The sequence below is a fragment of the Schistocerca piceifrons genome, chromosome 2, assembly GCF_021461385.2.
Source record: "Schistocerca piceifrons isolate TAMUIC-IGC-003096 chromosome 2, iqSchPice1.1, whole genome shotgun sequence".
Classification (NCBI taxonomy): Eukaryota; Metazoa; Arthropoda; class Insecta; order Orthoptera; family Acrididae; genus Schistocerca; species Schistocerca piceifrons.
Genome location: NC_060139.1, coordinates 212,272,663 through 212,292,064, shown reverse-complemented (window position 1 = coordinate 212,292,064; position 19,402 = coordinate 212,272,663). Strand labels below are relative to the sequence as shown.

The 19,402-nt window shown below is 43.7% G+C and overlaps 1 protein-coding gene across 1 annotated transcript in view; it reads right to left on the bottom strand.

The window, feature by feature from the left end:
* LOC124776228 (protein rhomboid) overlaps positions 1–18,922 on the bottom strand; it is a 310,766-nt gene extending 291,844 nt beyond the window's left edge. Inside the window, exon 1 of the mRNA XM_047251086.1 lies at positions 18,655–18,922. The gene's annotated coding sequence lies outside the window, so the exon portion shown is untranslated. The remainder of the gene's footprint in view (positions 1–18,654) is intronic.
* Between the last annotated feature and the right edge of the window lie 480 nt (positions 18,923–19,402).

Here is a 19,402-nt window from a genome sequence, read left to right as displayed (position 1 = left end):
CCTTGCGAAGTTAAACACTCTTTCAAATCATTATTTCGTAAGTTTTGCTTTGGTGGATATGCTCAGCTACATCACCTTAAGATTGTTCCAATAAATCTCAGACTGGCTGTTGCTTTCCTACAGTCAGTAATTGTGACGTTCCATGTCGGCTCGGGCGCGTACTACGACACTTTTTCGGGGGCGGGAATTGTTACCAGCGACAAGTGGGCAATAGCCTAATCGAAAATCTATGGATCCACTCGCCCGTTTAGACGCAACATGTTACGTTTATTTGTGGTAAGGGTCAGTTGACAGATTGTGCGCCAAACGTCGCTCCTTCGCAGATGTCCCCGCATTTCACTACGGTTTTCTGGTAACTTTCATCTACAGAGCAGACCATTTGTATAAATCTTGAACAACAGCGACCCTATACAACAACTCCCGAAGGAGGCACTGTAAGTTACTTTCATACCCGACGATCTCGTCCCGTTAACAGCTTGAAAGTAACAGCGACCTCTGTAGCCTTCGCTCAATGATGTGCAAAACGACAATACTGCAGATGGAAGAAAGTTTGTATGCTGATAATATCAAGATATGCGTCGGCTCAGTTATCAGTACAGGAACTAGAAGAGTCACCCAAGTACTCAGAAAGAGTTGTGTGTATATGGCACACAATATTTAACATACACAGCGTATAAATGACGCTGTCAATAAATCGCGGAAGAAAATCTAACATTCATACCTACTGAGATGTACAGTATTTAACTACAGAAAGCCGTACGGAGTGGCCGAGCGGTTCTAGGCGCTTCAGTCTGGAACCGCGCGACCGCTACGGACGCAGGTTGGAATCCCGCCTCGGCCATGGAGGTGTGTGATGTCCTTAGGTTAGTTAGGTTTAAGTAGTTCTAAGTTCTAGGGGACTGATGACCTCAGTCCCATAGTGCTCAGAACCATTTGAACCATTTCAACTACAGAAAACCCGGTTGTACTGATTGATACGACAGGCAACTTACAATGAGCTCTATGCTCCTTACACATATCGCCAAAACAATATAATTCAACCATATCCAGAAAGAAAACCAAAACTATGGCCTGTCTGTGGAAAAGAAGATCTTAGAAGTAAAATCACAATCAAGAATAATAAACTGGAACAAGTTCACATATTCAGGTACCTGGGCTGTGATCTCTCTCATGCTTAATAATTCTGAAAATCTGCAAAGTTACCTCCACATGTTAGGTGCAGTTAAGAGAACACTCCTGAACAAAACCAGGAAAGAGACAATACTTAAATTGTATAATACTGTGACTGCACCTTTACCTCTCTAAGATCCGAAGCATTGACTTTACCGACTAAACAATTATGGACAATTGAAGCGGCAGAAATGAATCTTCAACGAACTTTGAAAGGGTACAAATTAGAAGATCGCAGGAGGAAAAGTGAGGTAAGAAAGAAGCTCCGTGTTCTAGAAATAGCACAACGAATCTAAACCTACAAAAGTAGCATGACCATCTACTACGTGTAGATAAAAAGAATTCCTGGAAAACTGTGACTACACACCCAAAGGTAGAGAAAAGATAGGACGACCAAGATGAAGATCGTGCGATCAGCTGTGGATGTTTGGTTTCGGAAATGGCAAAGACGCCAAATCCGTAAATGTACATGACGAACTGCAAAATACACGAAATAACTTTTCTTTCAGAACTTAACGTATTGGTCATCATGATCTCTACTTATAAAAAGATGTCCAAATTTCGTTTCCAGATATGGAAATAAAATATAGCGATCTAGAGACTGTATCGGGACACTGTTGAAATGTTTTTTTTTTGTCCCACGTCAGACGGTCGTCGACGAAGCGAATGTCCCGGCCCATATCATCAGGCGCTGACACACACTGGATAACGGGACGACCGGCCTATTAGCCGCGATAAGGCTTAAGTGGCTGGCAGCTATTAACACGGCGAGCGATGACCAGCGGCAGGTCTGTTTGCAGATGTTTGAGGCCCACATACGCCGTTCCGCCGGGAGAGAGGTTAACCCAGGCACGCAGGGGTCGCACGTCGCTGCCACAATTACGCACCAGCCAAAATGGCGGACGCACCACGCTATTGCCAGACCGCAGGCTTTCACCAACTCTGGAGTCACCTGTGTGTGTGTGTGTGTGTGTGTGTGTGTGTCACTGTGGAGTCACGTATATTGTGGGAAACCATTAATGGCAGAATGCCTGACTGCCACATTGGATAAAATAAAAGCTAGCTTGGCAAAAGCTAAATTTAACGTGGCACCTAGATAAACATTCCATGTGCGTTACTCAGAACTTGTCACTGAATACACTTCTCTGAAGAAGAGTTTAACGAGTCAGGTGAAAATCAATCTATGTGATTCCAGAGTATCTTCAACAGTGAACAGATTGGAGTGAAACTTATCGAAGGATTTTATTTCTACGCGTTATTTACCTTTGATATATGAAGTTCGTATCCCTCTACAGAGTGAGCGAATGAATCTTCCGACAATCTTCTTACTACAAGTATCTTTTTAGTTGTCTACGTTCAGCAATTCGTCTATGTCCGCACAGCTTCAGAGCTACGAAAGAGTTCTATTGGATCAATTCTACTCTGCAACAATGCCTGTCTATCTGCGGATAACAAGGTTATGAAAACATGGTGGTCATTACTTTACGAACAAATTGAAACTACTTAAAACAGATTATAAATAATAATAATAATAATATATACATATTTAACACATCAGAAGATAATTAGGATGAAGTTCAGCAATCCACTCTGAAAGGGAATAGGAAGAAAAATTGGTACACTATTCACGGCCATTTTCACATTTCTCAGATGATCAGGGAGAAAAGGTTTTGGTAAGTTTTCATTCGAGTAGTCACCTGTTAAAAATACGATGGGTTACAGCATTCCGCAAAAATCGCAACAGAACTGGCGCTTTATTTTTGACTGAATTAACTACTACTCAGCTGAAACAATTATGAGTAACAGCTGTATTTACCATTTTGACTGGTTTAATTTTGCTCCTTTTGCCAACACACAATATAGTTTGCACAAACTAATCTGTCAATTGCTACCTGACCAGAATTTTGAAACAGTGTGTCTGAAGCAATTGGCGACCAGGGAGGTCAATACCTTAAGGGAAACTTCATCGTGTCTATTTGCAGCAACATAAAAGAAATTTCATGTATTTTCATACTAGCAAATTCTCTTTTCCCTAACTATAGACGACTTATTAAAAGTTACAGCAAAGGTTTGAAAAAAATTAAAAACAACCAGCTTCGATTACATCGACGTGATAAAGTTTCGTGTGCCAAACGCTCTCCACTTGGCATGTTATCATTTTCCAAAATCTCGGATTGGTGACAGCAACACCAGTATCACACCGCCTACGCACTCCCCTTACCGACCGAATACTGGCGGTGAATATTTTTTTCCACAACCAGGATTTGAAACAGCTACTTCAGATACGAGCGTCACAAATAAATCGTGCGTTAGCGGCTTCAACGAGCGAGAAGAGCTTACCTAAATTCTAGACTCACGACTTATGAATGGACAAACTGTGCAACATTTCGAAAAGTACACGCCATCACTCTGGAACGCTTGTATTCAGCTGCTTCCGGGAAAACGCAATTACACGACCAGCATCTTGCATATCTAATCAAAGGGTGCTCTGATTTATCAACGAACGATCCGAGCTTGGCGACTTGGGTACAGACTACACAACCATTGGACACGTCATTCTGGCTGTTTTAGACCATGTGCGACACTCCCTTCGTATTAAGACATGGATGTACTGACATGAGATGACACGGCAGACCTCCCACATAATCGACTTGGAATGAGATGGGCTGTAAATCCTCGTTCACTTGCTTCTGCGAGTTTCGCATTCATGCCAAGCTGAGGTCTTCGCTGAACCGATAACAGAATACACGATATTATCTTTCAGACTTCATCTCAGATTTAGGTGCTATAACGACGAACTATTTTTTCGACTGTCGACCTTGCAGCTCTGACAGATTATAAGGTGGATAAGTTTTATGGGGAGGGGGGGGGGGGGGAGGCGGGGGAGGAAAACGGTGGGACGGGGGAATCTCTGCTCTCAGGTTTCGAGACAGTTTCAGAATCAGTCGACCTAGAAAAAGCGTTCGACACCGTAAAATGGTACAGTTTTTTTCTCAGGAACTTATCGTATAGGTTACAGGAGAAAGGTGGGTAATATACAAAATGTAGAAGGAACAGGAGGGAATAATAAAAATGAGAGAGAGATTATTGGACGTAACACAGTTTGGCAGTCTTTTCCCTCCTATTGTTCAACGTGAACATCGAGTAAGGAGTAATACAAATAGAAGACATTCTGGAGTGGGATGAAAATCCAAGGGAAAGATGTCAACGATAAAATTAAACGATGACAGTTCTATCCCTAGTGAAAGGAAGGAGGGTTTACAGTTGACTATATGAGCACAGAATAAGGACAGAGAGAAAACAGAAGGACGACGAAAGTAAAGGAGTAGCAGAAATGAATTTAGAAACAAATTTAACATACAAGTTGTGGTCGCCGTAGTATAGTGCACACGTAATTCTGCTACGCTGGAAGCAATTTAACAACTTGCTAACGAAAATAAGCAGACTAGCACAGGAGAAATAGGGCAGTTCTCGCTAAAAGATATATATATATATATATATATATATATAGAGAGAGAGAGAGAGAGAGAGAGAGAGAGAGAGAGAGAGAGAGAGAGATAGAGAGATTTAAGTGTCAGGAAGTCGTTTCTGAAAGTATTTGTATGGAGTGCAGCCATGTATGGAAGTGAAACATGGACGATAACTAGTTTGGACAAGAAGAGAATAGAAGCTTTCGAAATGTGGTGCTACAGAAGAATGCTGAAGATAAGGTGGGTAGATCACGTAACTAATGAGGAGGTATTGAATAGGATTGGGGAGAAGAGAAGTTTGTGGCAAACTTGACTAGAAGGGATCGGGTGGTAGGACATGTTCTGAGGCATCAAGGGATCACCAATTTAGTATTGGAGGGCAGCGTGGAGGGTAAAAATCGTAGAGGGAGACCGAGAGATGAATACACTAAACAGATTCAGAAGGATGTAGGTTGCAGTAGGTACTGGGAGATGAAGAAGCTTGCACAGGATAGAGTAGCATGGAGAGCTGCATCAAACCAGTCTCAGGGCTGAAGACCACAACAACATTATATATAAAGGGGGGGTAACCTGACAGAAGAAATTTCTTAGAATATGCAGCTGGAAGTGAATTACGTACTACAAGGGAAAACTGGAAAGAAAGGAATCGAAGAATTTGAGATATGTTTCAGAAGGATACGTAAGAAATTATGAGGTTCCGAGCAGAATCAGCAAGGAAACGCATACAAAAGAGAAAAAGCGGTAGGATGCTAGGACATTATATAACAACTTCCAAGGTATCAGAAGGAGCTGTAGAAAGTAGAAACTGTAGTGGAAAGGAGAAAAAAACTGAGAACGCTGGACTGAATTGCTAATCTGAGGTGAGACTATTGGGACAGGAGAGAAAATCAGACGGGCCGCATCCAACAAGTCTGAATGAATGAATGAATGAACATTCTTCGCTTTGCTGTTCCCACGCGTTTTGGGTGTCATTCATTTTTGTCAGCAAGGATTTGGTATCATTTCATTCTGCCATTCTATGCTTTAGCAGTATCAACTACTGCTACTACGAGCCGTCAGGCGCATTTTCTCTGGAGTTTGGGTAGATATTAGTAATTCCGTTTTTGCAATGCGCAGTTGAAGTAGTCCCGAGCAAATACTGCCCATCACATGTTTCGAGCGACGTCCAGTGTTAAGGGAAAGCGTCGGTTGTTTCTAGTTACGAACTGATTATTAAAGCGGACTTTTACGTGGGCATTCAGTAGAGCGGTCAAAAACCAGTCTAGTACTATATTCGGTTTAACGGTATGCATTAACAGAAACGGTAAAAGAAGAATGACACTACTACAACAGCGACTGAGTGGCGCTGCAGCATGGGAAGCAGACAGCGCGCGCCAGTATGGCACATGAGGCCGGGTAAGCCGGCAACGAAGACGAGACGAGCAAAGGTTGTACTGCCCCTGCCCCTACTGACATGCGTATCTCCGTAAACCTACTGTCGTACTAGACTAATTTGGAGCCACTATCCAATGGGCACGTGAAATTACGCCTTGAAAACTGTTTTACTTTTAACGGGAAACAAACAGATGCTGTCTCTTGACACTGGATGTTGTATGATGGACGCGATGTGCAGTATTCGACAAAATTGACTACAGTTACACATTGCAAGAACGAAATTGCAAGTATCATCTTAAACGCCACAGAAAATGCGCCTGACGACTCCTGGGAGAGACAACCGTTCGTGTTCAAGTTTACGTACAACGCTAATTCAGGCCCGCGCAGTCTCCTTTCCTGTCCAATTTGTGGCAATGAAAATTTCCCCCGTCACCACGGTTCGAAGCATCTCGCTCAGAATGGAATTCTACGGCATGAACGTTAGAAGAAGTTCAGTTTGATACGCAGCGACGTCCAGAGGTTAGTGAGGCAGTGGGATTCCGGTATTTCAGAGACTGTTTGTTTTATAGGAAAAGGCCGGTGCGGTGTTTGCCTGCAGCTAGCTGGCTTCTGAGGCCTCTGACGGACAAGGCGATCCCGCCAGCTTGTTTACGTGTGTGTGTGTGTGTGTGTGTGTGTGTGTGTGTGTGTGTGTGTGTGTGTGTGTGTGTGTGGTCTGCTCTGGCTCTACGATCGCATTGCCCACTATTTTTCTTCCTTTGATGCGGACGTTCGATCTTATTTCGGCACGTATTCCTCAGCTCCTATGCGTGGTATACCGCCGCGGAAGATGCACCGACGACTGAAATGAGACACTTTGATACAAGTGCTCCCATTCACGCGAGCGTTCTCTATCACGTGAGTTTGTATGTATCATACCATATACATTATTAAACTGGAAACATTTTCCGTCTGAAATCTCAAAATGGCCAGTTTTGGGCAATACCGATCTTCAGATGATCAAGCACCCTCATCACGCGTTAGCAGTGCTATTGTTACAGCCAGTGCTTTTTTTTCTAAAAAAAGTGTGAGGGTACTCCGACATTGGATATAATGCAGCGAAAATTACTTATAACTGAAGCATGGGATACCACCCGTCTGTTTTTAGCCATGACGTCATCAACATCATGGTAGCGGGACCGTAGAGACATCTATTGGTAGCCTGCGTTTGAGCGTTGCATATTCGTTTAGTAGTACCATCGCCCACTATTAGTGCACGAGGGCACTACATGCTTGTCGAACTGGCTGCCAGCGATTCACTTGTCGAGAACGGTTGCCGGAGCTTCGAAATGCTTCAAACAGTCAATGACATCGCTTATCCCACCAAAAACTGCACTGGTATCGTTCGTATTGCGATTACCAACACGAAAAAGCGAAATAAAAAATTTAAGTCCGTGAAATAAATCTTTGGCGCTCTTCCAAGTTCTCAACATCGTAAAAAATTACTTTGTCGAAGAGAAAGTTTAGGGGTACTCATCCCCCCAGAAAAAAAGCACTGGTTACAGCTATTGTGGAGTTGAAGGTAAGACGCTACGAACGACAACCAACAGAAGATAGCTTCACTACCTCTGTTACATTGTGGTTCATACCTTCAGTGTACTACAGGACTGCGGGACATCCAGGCTGGAAAATAAGCAATGATGCTACGAAGGTGCTAACCGCGCCCACTTCTGGACAAAGTCACGGTGACGAGGATGACGTCAACTCTTCTGTGGCTACTGCGTAACGTGGTCACAATCTGGCAAACAGGCAGCAATGACCGCCAGCAAAGCCTTCCACTGGGCACTTGGGAGGTGCGTGAAGTGCGTGGACGGCGCATTATCAGAGACAGCTGATGGTCGTAAATAAGCGGACGCCCGCGACAAAGGCGAACGTTGCTCGCGTCACAACTTTGCGCAAAGGACAACAACACGGTTCAGAACCAGTCCCGCTCGCGATAAATCATTTACAGTTACGGAATATACGGATGTGAGTCACTCTGCCACTCAAAATCCAGGAAGTTTTAATGAGCGGCACAAGCAATCGCTGGGGTCATTACGCCGCCAAATCGCGTTTTAAGTGTTGTAAGCATTCGCAAGAATTCACTGAATTTTGTACTGATAAAAACCCTAGAGTAAAACCAGCTGTCCGTGTATGTTCATCCAGGCCATTCTCAACATGTGCTGTTGTCGCATTCCCGACGTAGCAACTCTTGAAAAAACAGTTGTAGCGTCCGATCACTGAACCACACAATATTTCTAGAAGATGTCTGGACACCCTGAATGGAAAATGTGCTACGGAGCAGTTCACGTACAAGGGCTCAATCAGTAAAGAAGCAGACAAAATACATATACGTAATTACTTAACACAGAAATGGGATTTAAACTCAGCAAAGCGTGGGAACCAAGCTCTGGCGGCACAAACGCATTGTCGACTACTGGCAAACTAGTCGAGTGAGAACCCTGGCACCAACACCTCGCACGCTTGGCACCTCACCGGTTCGAAGTTTGTGGCCGTGTTTTCCGCGGTGAGCAGGCAGAGTACGTGGCCCGTTTCTCCGTCAGGCGGCTCTCGATGTCAAGCTGCTTCTAGATGTCAGAGACCCGACCGTTGGCGCCTGTGCTTTTCTAGAGAACAGCCTCACAAATTGGCGAGACACAAGAGCACGCCACAGTCGTACCTGAAGGAAAGGAGCAGCTGCCTAGCAGAAATAATTTGCAGTTTGGACAGTACCATTCGACACTACACTCGAACTTAATAGAGCATTGCGAACATGGATGTACCTTTATGAGATTTTAAGCTTCGATGGGCATTTCACAACAGCTCAAATTCACAAATTATTACTCATGACTGCAGGATATTGGAGACATGTGGGTTATCAAAGTCTGCAGGAGGTACTGGGCTTCGCAAAGACTGGTAGGTCAATTTGAGGAGAAGCGACAAATTTCATCAGATGTCTCAAATAGCTCTAAGCACTATGGGACTTAACATCTGAGGTCATCAGTCCCCTACTTAAACCTGTCTAACCTAAGGCATGCCCGAGGCAAGATTCGAACCTGCGACCGGAGCAGCAGCGCGGTTCCGGACTGAAGCGCCTAGAACCGCTCGGATCCAGTGTACGGTTATACAGAACTCAGGATGACAATTTCTATTGCGTTTGACAAATGGCAGCTTGCTCTAAATGTAAAAAAATGTTAATGCATCTGAGCGCAACGTTTAAATACAGTATTAATTAGTACTGTGCTGCTTGATACCGTTACGTCGATTTAATATCTAGGTGTGATGTTTTACAGAGATATGAAATAGAATAATCCCGTTAAGTCTGTTCAGTTGTGGATATGGCGAAAGGTGGATTTCGTTTGATTGGAAGGAAACTGAATCGCCACTTTAAAGAAGACTATGTATGGAACACTTTTGCGAACCACTCCGGAGGATACTCGAGTATTTAGGATCCCCATCAGGGTGCATTAAACAGAACATTAAAGTAATTCAGAGGTTTACTGCTAGATTTGTTACCAGTAGCTTCGATCAACACCAGATTCCCAGGAAAATGCTCCGTGAACTCAAATGGGAATCACTGGAGGCAAGATGACGTTCTTTTCGAGAAACACTGTTGACAAAGTTGGAGAACCGACACTGCGACAGACTGTTGAACGATTCTGTATCACCGTACATCCTGCGTAACGACCGAGAAGGCAAGTTGGGCTGGGTAAACGACAATCGAACTCTAACGAGCTCGAGGTTTCCCGATACACCACAGACCCAGATACAGTACCGAGTGTTACTCCAACTATCACGTGACATTTGGCTCATGTGAATCGAGAAAAGCTAAAAGGAGCCACGAGGACAAGCTATATCTCTGATTCGAATTGACGGATTCGTGAAACATGGGGAGAAAATGGTAGTAGCTCCTACAGCCGTAAAAAATGCTGTTGTATTTGAGCTGATTTTCAGTCAACGTTATCATACAGTAAATACCGTGACAAACATTTATGGTGACATATATAAATCTAACAGAGGTGATAATACCGTCCTTCGAGACTTATTACTGGACTCTGAACCCAATACAAAGTTCCATTTCATTATTATCGAGTAAAATAACTCGCCAGATGGGTTGCAAAAAGAGCATTTCGATACCTTTTCACATACTAGGACAACGCGTAAACAAGTTCCCGATATTTAATCAGCTATGAAGTAAGACGGTAACATTCAGATGGAACTGGGAACTGAATGCCTAATAAACGAAATAAATCATATTAAACGCGAGAATAAATGTTCCGAGACCCGCTGGGTATTCCCGACAGACGTCACTAGATCACATGACGAGTTAAAGCTCAATAATTAGACTGAATCGTGATGGCGATCCTGTTTGGCCGTGACCTCACGCACGACACTAAAGACAAGAGGTATTAGGGCTCGCGGAACAGGGAAAGAATGACAAGCAGCTGCACAAGGTACACACCGCCATGCACCCTGTGGTTTCTTGCGGAGTATCTATGTAGATGTAAATAAAGAAATAAAATTTGTGTTATGTGGAGTAGAAGTATGTGATCGTATCGAAACTTCACTGTAAACATATAAAATAAGTGTGGTTGGCTATATAGTTGGGCAGCTAGAGGAAAAAATAAACCTCAGTACGACCCTTTGGTACAGTTAAGTATGCTAGATAAACACTCGCGTGCAGCCCCCAACCTCAGGGGATTGAGGGAATGCGCGCGCTGCCTGCCTTCAGTCGTGATTTATAACGCGCTAAGCAGGTACTGTAGGCACCAAGCGGCCGCCTTTTATTACCGGAATAGCATGTTGGTAGCTTGGGGGGGGGGGGGGGGTGAGGAGATTGCAGCTGCCGACACAATGCCCTCCCTCCTTGCAGTCTCTATGGGCGCGAGTCCGAACAAGCAGGCGGACTTTTCGTGCAGCCGGTGGTACGGGCTTCGAGCTGAGCAACTCGTGGGAAGTCGCCCCATTCGACTGCGTCATAAGCAGTGGCTGGCCTTCTAGTTGCGCTCTGCCTGACATTGGTGTTCGTTTCTGTATGTCGCGACACTGCGCATACCAAGTACGGTTGACACCTTCGTCTTTCAAAACTCCCGGAGGTGTAAGAAATCTAAGAAAACCAAATATTTTTCATTTAAAATTATATTGGTTCACATTGCGTGCAGATTGTAGTGCTTTTGGATTAGCAACAATAAAATCATAAAATTCTTTAGAGATGAATTTCAAATTAGTGCATACCTGTATTTCGGATTTGACATTGACTTCATTTCGTCGACTGCGAATTTTTGACCACAGATCGTTAACAACAGCGTTTGCGATGGGGACCGATAAAGCGAAAGCGATGATATCTCATTTCTTTTTCAGAGTCACCTTTAACACTTGGAGAGAAAAAAAAAAAATACTCAGCTAGGCGTATCCTCTGTTTTACTCGCCACAACTTCATGAACTTCTCCCTGTTTACAGTAATCATGATACAATTTATCCTCATTTACTAGAACGTTCAGAGAAGCACTCAGACCCTGTAATTCTTACCAGTCAGATTCTTCATCCATTGTCAAAATGTTCATATTTCTACAGTATGAGTTGTTATACCTGTACCACTTTTTCAAATGAGCCAAACACTCCAAATATTTGTCTGCATCTTCTTTAAAAGTATTTTGATCGCTTAACAACTTCCTCAGACACTGCATCGCTGACTGTTGTAGAACTCATCATTTTTTCAGACAGTAATTTTTTTTCGCAATCCTGTCAAACACATGTAGTTCAGTTCATGTAATATAGTCACTTTGCAGTTTTTAAACAGAGGTTTCAAAAATTTGCATTATGTTGTGAACAAAATAACAGCAGTGTAATTGAAGACGCTTCTCGTTTTTAAAGACCTTCCGAATTATTGCTGCACCTTCATTTTCGCGTTCATCAAGAAAATATTCTCTCAAAAGCGACCACTTCAAAAGAAGTCAGTCTAAAGCTGGAAGCAAAGTGTGCCATAATGTAGGCAAATCTGGGAGAATAGATTTGTACTCTAAATGAGGGAAATCTAAGAAGCTCCTCTCAGTTCGCTTCGCAAATGCGGAAAATTCGTAATAAACTGTCAGTATCAACGATTCCACGTCAAACTGTAATGCTTACAATGATTTTTTGTTGCAATTCCGGTATTTAAATGTGTCATTCACAATTCCCCTTAAAAACCATTTGGATTTTCTGTTTTGAGCTTTCGAAAAACGTTGTGAATCTCACAGCAGACAAACGCGTCATTTGCAGACTGCGAAGTTGCATTTTGATAGCCTGACTAGTTTCAGGAGTTTGTTGATAAAAGTCGGTAAACCTTGTTTCAAACCATCTCTACGTGAAAAATTTTGAACTGGAACGGTAACTATTCGGACACCTCGATAATTCGGCTCTGGTATTGGTCTAGATGTCCCGTGAGTACCCTCGCTTTCTGCCGCCAATAGCCCTCTATGCCGATCTGCAGCAAGTTCTCGTGGGTTACGCCTCTGCACCTTTTCTTTGGTCTATCTAGTCAGCAGGGAATAAAATCCGTAGATTGCACTGCCACTGAGGTTTGTCATTCCGTGCGACACCACCTGCTGTGACAAGCCGTTTGGTTCTCATCAGGCCTGCAATATTTGGGTTGTTCTCATTTATCTCACAAATATGCTGACCCTCCATTCCCCGGTGATTTTGCACCAGGCCGTAGATCTCAATTAAGACTTTCCGCTCGAGAACGGGAACATTTAAGTCCACGGAGTAGAGCGCGAAAAGAAAAAGCTTATGGAACGTACACTACATTCTATTCAACATAGTACGCTATACTGATACCAAAACACACAGTAGAGGCGGGAAAAAAAACAACGTTTATGACCGAGACAATAGCTGCATATTCTGACATTGTCAACGCTCGCTGACAAAAGGAATGGTACAGTCACGAAGACCGACAGGCAGGCAAATCCGCGCGCGCTAAACGGAGTAAAAAAACGCAATAAATTTCCTCCGGGAAGAGTTTTTTTTACACACAGTTTTGTATGGTAACGAACTCATAATTGATTAAATATCCCTGTGGCCAATATTGGCTATTTGCGTTGTTGACCAATGAGCAAACGTATGCGCCTGTCAAAGGGTGCACCAAATGGCCAAAACAATGATTACGTAAACGGTGATTTTCATCTTTTCAATTTATTTTAAGAGTTGTGGGTAACCATGAAAGTTTGCGAAATTAGCTTCTCAATACAGCATAAATATATGTAACATTTACTTTAATAATTTTTTTTGTCTTGACCACACTACTATTGGAAATAATAAAATTGTGGTCAAGGCATAAGAAAAATAATTAAAGTGCGTCCAAATGGCCGCTTCGTGTCTCAGCATTTTCATGCTAATTGTAGCTATAGAAATTTTAGCTGCCGCCATGGACAGAATCAGAGTAAAAACAGCAGCTACAATATAATTTAATTCACTTATGCTACATCAAAGTACCAATACTGACGCGATACTTATTTCTGATGATAGTTGAAACGCTTTCATTACGTAAGGAGGTTCACCACTATGTGACCCCTTTTGAATACTGACTTGCAAACCGGACATTGGTAACTCCTACAACAATGAAAGAGCATACGAAGAATGCCACTTGACCACACGGGACACACAATTGCTTTACTTCGCAATTAGAACAAGCCAAGTCACGCGACGCTGTAGCCACTCTTGTAAGGCTGTTTACATCAAACTAACCTTCCTTGATTTTTTTTAAAGAATAGACAGAGGCAACTCAAAAACACCTTACGGAGGGCGACGCAGTTACACATCTTACCTTTCAACGTGTCTGGGTTTGACGTGGCATGAAATTACCACAAAGAGAGCAAATTGTGAAAATCTCTCGCTGATTCGTTTACTTATTCCTGGGGCAAGGGTGTTGCTACGAACTAGACCGCCACAAAAATAATACTATGTGTGTGTAAGTTTACACCTTTTCTTCTTCTCAACATCATTACAGTCTTTCGATCTTACTGGCCACAAACGCAACAATCTCCAACAATTCGAACATAAATTCTTGTGAGTACTGGCGTATATCTTCCATGGCGGTAAGTAAAAAAAAATAATTTGGCAGCAGGAAAGGCTGTCAGAACAATGCAACAGGATGTCGCAAGTCATCTCAGCTAAAACAGCAGTTTTTCGGTCCACAAGTCAACTTTCCTTCGCAACCCAAGTCGATCAATTCTTCCCATTTCAAGCACTCCGTGTTGGAAATTGCCAGGCCTCAAGGAATTCAAACACAAGCCGGATAAGTAACTGCACCACCTCTCAACTGCACACATACACTGCCGACAGTGCAACAACACACTGAAAGTAAACGAAAATTATGTACAAATCGCCACAACTGGGATACGTATGTACACACAAATACGATCAATTCCCTCAAACGGTGTGAAGTAAAAATCCGCTACCCAAAATAATCAACGTGTGACAATCTTTTTCCCCTTCACGATTTACGGGGCGACAGCCGCTGCCATATAAACGAAGCCACGAAGTTCACCCCTCACGAAACTCAACTGTAAAAGTGGCAACGCACTAGTTACTCCCCTGGTGGCCCTAGGACACATCTCGTACCCCCTGCTAATGAATATTAATCCACGAGGGATGCTGAATTCTCCGAGGGGACGACCTCCTCTCACAATAGCACGTGATGGTGGCGCGAAGGCAGGGCTCGTCGCTTTTCCGTTCACGCACCGCGGGAATGTGCTAAGAAAAGGCACTGACAGAACAGCGAAATAAAGCCTGCACAAAAACATCTATGTGCACCAATTCTCTGGACACAATGCTGAACGGTTTTCCAATTACGCCGAAAGTTGCTGCCCTGAGTCACGAGATTATGTCGTGGCGATACGAAACTGTTCGCTCATTTTCTGTGACCGCGACTACGTCTATCAATCAAACATGTTTCGGGTAATTATGTCAGGTATCATAACAGAAGTGATACTAATCTTGTACCTCGAGTCCTGAAGACGGAAAGATCTGCATTACTCTACGCCATTTTACGACTTGACTATAACGATACTAATTTAAATGGTACATCCGATGCTTAAATCAGAACCGTAATTAGTGTTATAGAAAACATGACTCCAGAAAATCACTTCATAGCTAATCCACATGACAGTGATTAACTGACGATTTGTTCTGATTATGAAGATTAACGTGATTTTTGAAACAACTAGATTAAACATCTTTGTTTGACAAAATAAGCTGCCGAAGAGAAGCATACTCTGTATTGTAAACCACCTAGCGGCGTCTTACACTTAAAATGAATGTGTGTGTGTGTGTGTGTGTGTGTGTGTGTGTGTGTGTGTGTGTGTGTGTTTCGGGGGAAGGGGGCAGTGGCAAGCAACATGTGCTGGCCTAAACGGGTCGCATAACTATAGTAGACAGGGGAGCAAGTATCACAGATGTGACGCACATATGTAGATTGAAAAAAGTGAACCCTTATGCGGATTTTGTTAGGATGCGGGCGTACCCAACACGTCGTAGTACGTTGCGTAACTACTGAAGTGAAACGCCAGAATAAGGGCTTTTTGGAAATACGGAAGCGTCCGATCCCGCCCGTCTGCTTTGACCCATGACGTCACAAATATGGCGGAAACAAAAACAAACACACACTTTCCACAAGAAGCCTAATGACACTAACGGGACAAGCGCGGGAAATGGGGTGTTTTGGGTGGGGGCAAACTAAATATAAACAAATTTAGACGGCTTGCGTAGCTACAACGTGTAAGTGAAGACAGCCATGCATGAATACCCACCCACCTCCCCAGGGGTCGTAACCCCTGCAAACTACAGAAGATAAAGACGCTTCAGTAGCTAATTAGTGTTTTTGGTCTTTTTAAAAAAAAATCTCACGGGATAGAACGAACAGATCAGAAAGATAAATATAATAAACTAAAACAGAAATTGGAGGAAACATAATTAAAATAAGTAATAAGTGTTTTTAAATTTAAAAAAATCTCACGAGATAGAACGAACAAATCAGAAAAGTAAATAAAATAAGATAAAACAGAACTGGAGACAGCCACACTCAAACGAAACTCCGCGCCGTCATGACGTCACACACAACACCCTTACGTCACGGGTCAAAGCCGACGCGTGGGATCGGACGCTTCTGTTGACCCGGCTTTTTTTTTCATTTTAGATATTGAAATTTATTCCAGAAAAAATCGACTGTAAATAGTTGTCCCACGTAAAGCAGCATATGAAAATTTGTGCGAGGCCTGGAATCGAACCGGGATTTCCCGCATATCGCCAGCGGGATCGAGTCCCGGGCTAGCACAAATTTTCATACGTTGGTTCACGTAGCACAACCATAACGATTACAGCTAAGTTGATGTTCGGGAGTAAATGCCAATATTTGAAACTTATATATTCGGGTGCGTGGGTGACGAAAATGACAACGAAAGTCTATGGCTTCTCGCTGTCTTGAATCACGAAATGTGCGAGTGTGGGTAAATTAACTGCTAATCTATGAGACGAAATATATAGGTGTGTGACAAGGAACTTGAGTCGGTAAATGGAGCGTGCTCTGATTAAGTGGTAAGGCGACCGCCCGCGCTGAGAGGAAAATCCGGGCTCGAGTCCTGACCCAGCACAAATTTTTGAAGTGGATTTTCGCGTAGGAATTTCAATATTTAAAACTAGTTTCTCATCAAATATAAATACATTTTACATATAGTCTTCACATATGTGATAGTTGCGCATGTACCTACTGTTGATTTGCGAAACTCCGCCCTTTAGCCGATCTGTGAAACATATCACGCTGTAAACATAACAGCTACATTAGGTCCACGGAGGCGAAGTTAACTTAATGGCTTAATAATAAAACAGCTTTCATCAAAATAAAAGAAAACCTCTACCCCGGAAAATGACAATTTATGAAACAAAGTAGAAGCACACCTTTTTAACAGCAACGTCGCTTCAATTTTCAACTTCCTTAAGTAATCAACAACGTAATTAGTTGCTGCGCTAGAAACGTAAATTGTACCCAAGTTCTTCCTGCACGATCGAAACACGCCTCTTAAGCTCACAGTAAAAGACTTCCTTTACCAGCAGGCAGACCGGGCGAGGTGGCGCAGTGGTTAGCACACTGGACTCGCATTCGGGAGGACGACGGTTCAATCCCGCGTCCGGCCATCCTGATTTAGGTTTTCCGCCATTTCCCTAAATCGCTCCAGGCAAATGCTGGGATGGTTCCTCTGAAAGGGCACGGCCGACTTCCTTCCCTGTCCTTCCCTAATCCGATGAGACCGATGGCCTCGCTGTTTGGTCTCTTCCCCCAAAAACCAACTAACCAACCAGCGGGCAGTTATTTTCTACTAGACGACAGGGGTCAACGCGCGATCCAAAGTAAACTCTTGCCAATATGGGTTGGAAAAGCAGTACCGTTTCCAGACCACGTGAACTAAAGAGACGGTAATGTCCTTTCCAAGAAGAGTCAGCGCGTTCGTGCCTGTTCTAATTCTGAACGTCCTCACCGTAAACCCGCTGCCGACTGTTCGGGAAAACACAAGGCATCGGTATTCAACGAGACCTTTTCCAATAACGCCCACACCCGTATGTATTCGTAAAAATTTATAACCGCATACAAACGGTGTAGAGGTCACGCCTTTACGACAAACATAACAAACAAGTGGTTCACACCTATCAGCTATTTTGGAAGAATTGGAAACTACGTGTAAGTCCTATCACAGCCTCGCTTCACTCAAATGGTACAATTATCGGTTTCGTAGTACTACAAAATCTTAGGATGACATAATTAAAAAGGGAGAAACACAAGTACTAAAATACTATTTCTAAGTTCGATACACAACCACATGTACTTCATTTCCTGTACGTAGATATGTTTGATATAGTTAGTCTTCTACTTTAGTTTCCTAGCATTGTAATACCCTTTCTCGTTCTTTTTAAACGGATCTTGCAATGAATGGAATCCGATTATATCGTTTCGGGACCGAAATCTTAAATATGTAATTAAATTACAAGATGGCCACTATTACCCCCTTAAGGCAATATCAAAGTAAATTTGTAAAACCAGTTACTCTTATAACGATAACCCTGTGCTTCATTTCAAGTGTACAATAAGATCGTCAACAATGACATGGAAACAACAGTGGTTGCTTTGTGGGAAACAATAGCAACAAAAGACAATATTGGACGGGTAATTAAAAACACATAGTATGTGTATATACGAAAAGAGATTAAACAACAGCATACAAAACGTAATCGCTCGCTCGCTCGCTCGCGCACGCACGCACGCGCACACACACACACACACACACACACACACACACACACACACACACACGTTTTTCTTTATAATCCGCGTGTCTTCTGGATTTAATTTTCAGACGTGATGTGTAAGAGACCACTGCAGTCACCAGCGGACAAAAAAGGAAACATGAGGGAGTATCTTTTCACAATATATTGCAACATTAATGTAATTCCTTGCAAAATGCTGCTGGACTGTGTTAGCTGTTTAGGCAGAGTTGACGAGTCTTTGAGTGAAAATAACCATCTCACACTACAATACACAGAAACAAATGTTTTACAACAAAAAACAGCCACTGGAGGCATTCTTGCTATAACTTACCCACGCATGGCGCCGGCGACGCGAGAATATCCACAAGATCGTAAACTAAGCAGCAGTTGCACGGCGGTAATCACACACGAATTGTGCCAGAGAGGTCACCTGGCCGAATCGAAATCGACTGTCGTTCGATCGGTCGCGGCGCGCTGGACGCGGACCACGTGCCCTGAGGAGCGACGCCGAGTTTACACGACGCTGACAGGTGAGGGCGCGACCGGCCGGCGTGGCCCCACTTGCTGGCAGACGACAACACGGGCCGACGCGCAGCGCACGACTGGCGCGGGCCGGCGCACGCCTCCGTGTGGCGGCGCGGCCGCTCCCCCCTCCACCGCGGCCGCCGGCTGCTGCCGCCTGGCGGCCGCGGGCACGCGCTACCGACGCCACGCACAACGGCGCACAGGCACTGCACGGCGTGCCACGGCGCGGCGGCGCGCGCGCCCTCGCACCTGCCGAGCGCACCGCCGCAGGGTCTAGTGTAGCAGGGGATACAACCCGTCGGCTTTGGACAATGACGTCACAAGTCGCCAGAGAGCAGTTTACCATTTTCGCTTTTGCAGTTATGTTTCAGTTTCGTTTTTTTACTGATTGCTTAATAAAGTGGATCTGTTTATTCTATCTCGTGAGATTTTTTTTTTAAAAAGCCAAAAAACACTTATCAGCCACTGAAGGGAGCTACAACACTTAAGAAGAATCGCTTCTCGATTGGCCACTTGTGACGTCATTGTCCAAAGCCGACGGGTTGTATCCCCTG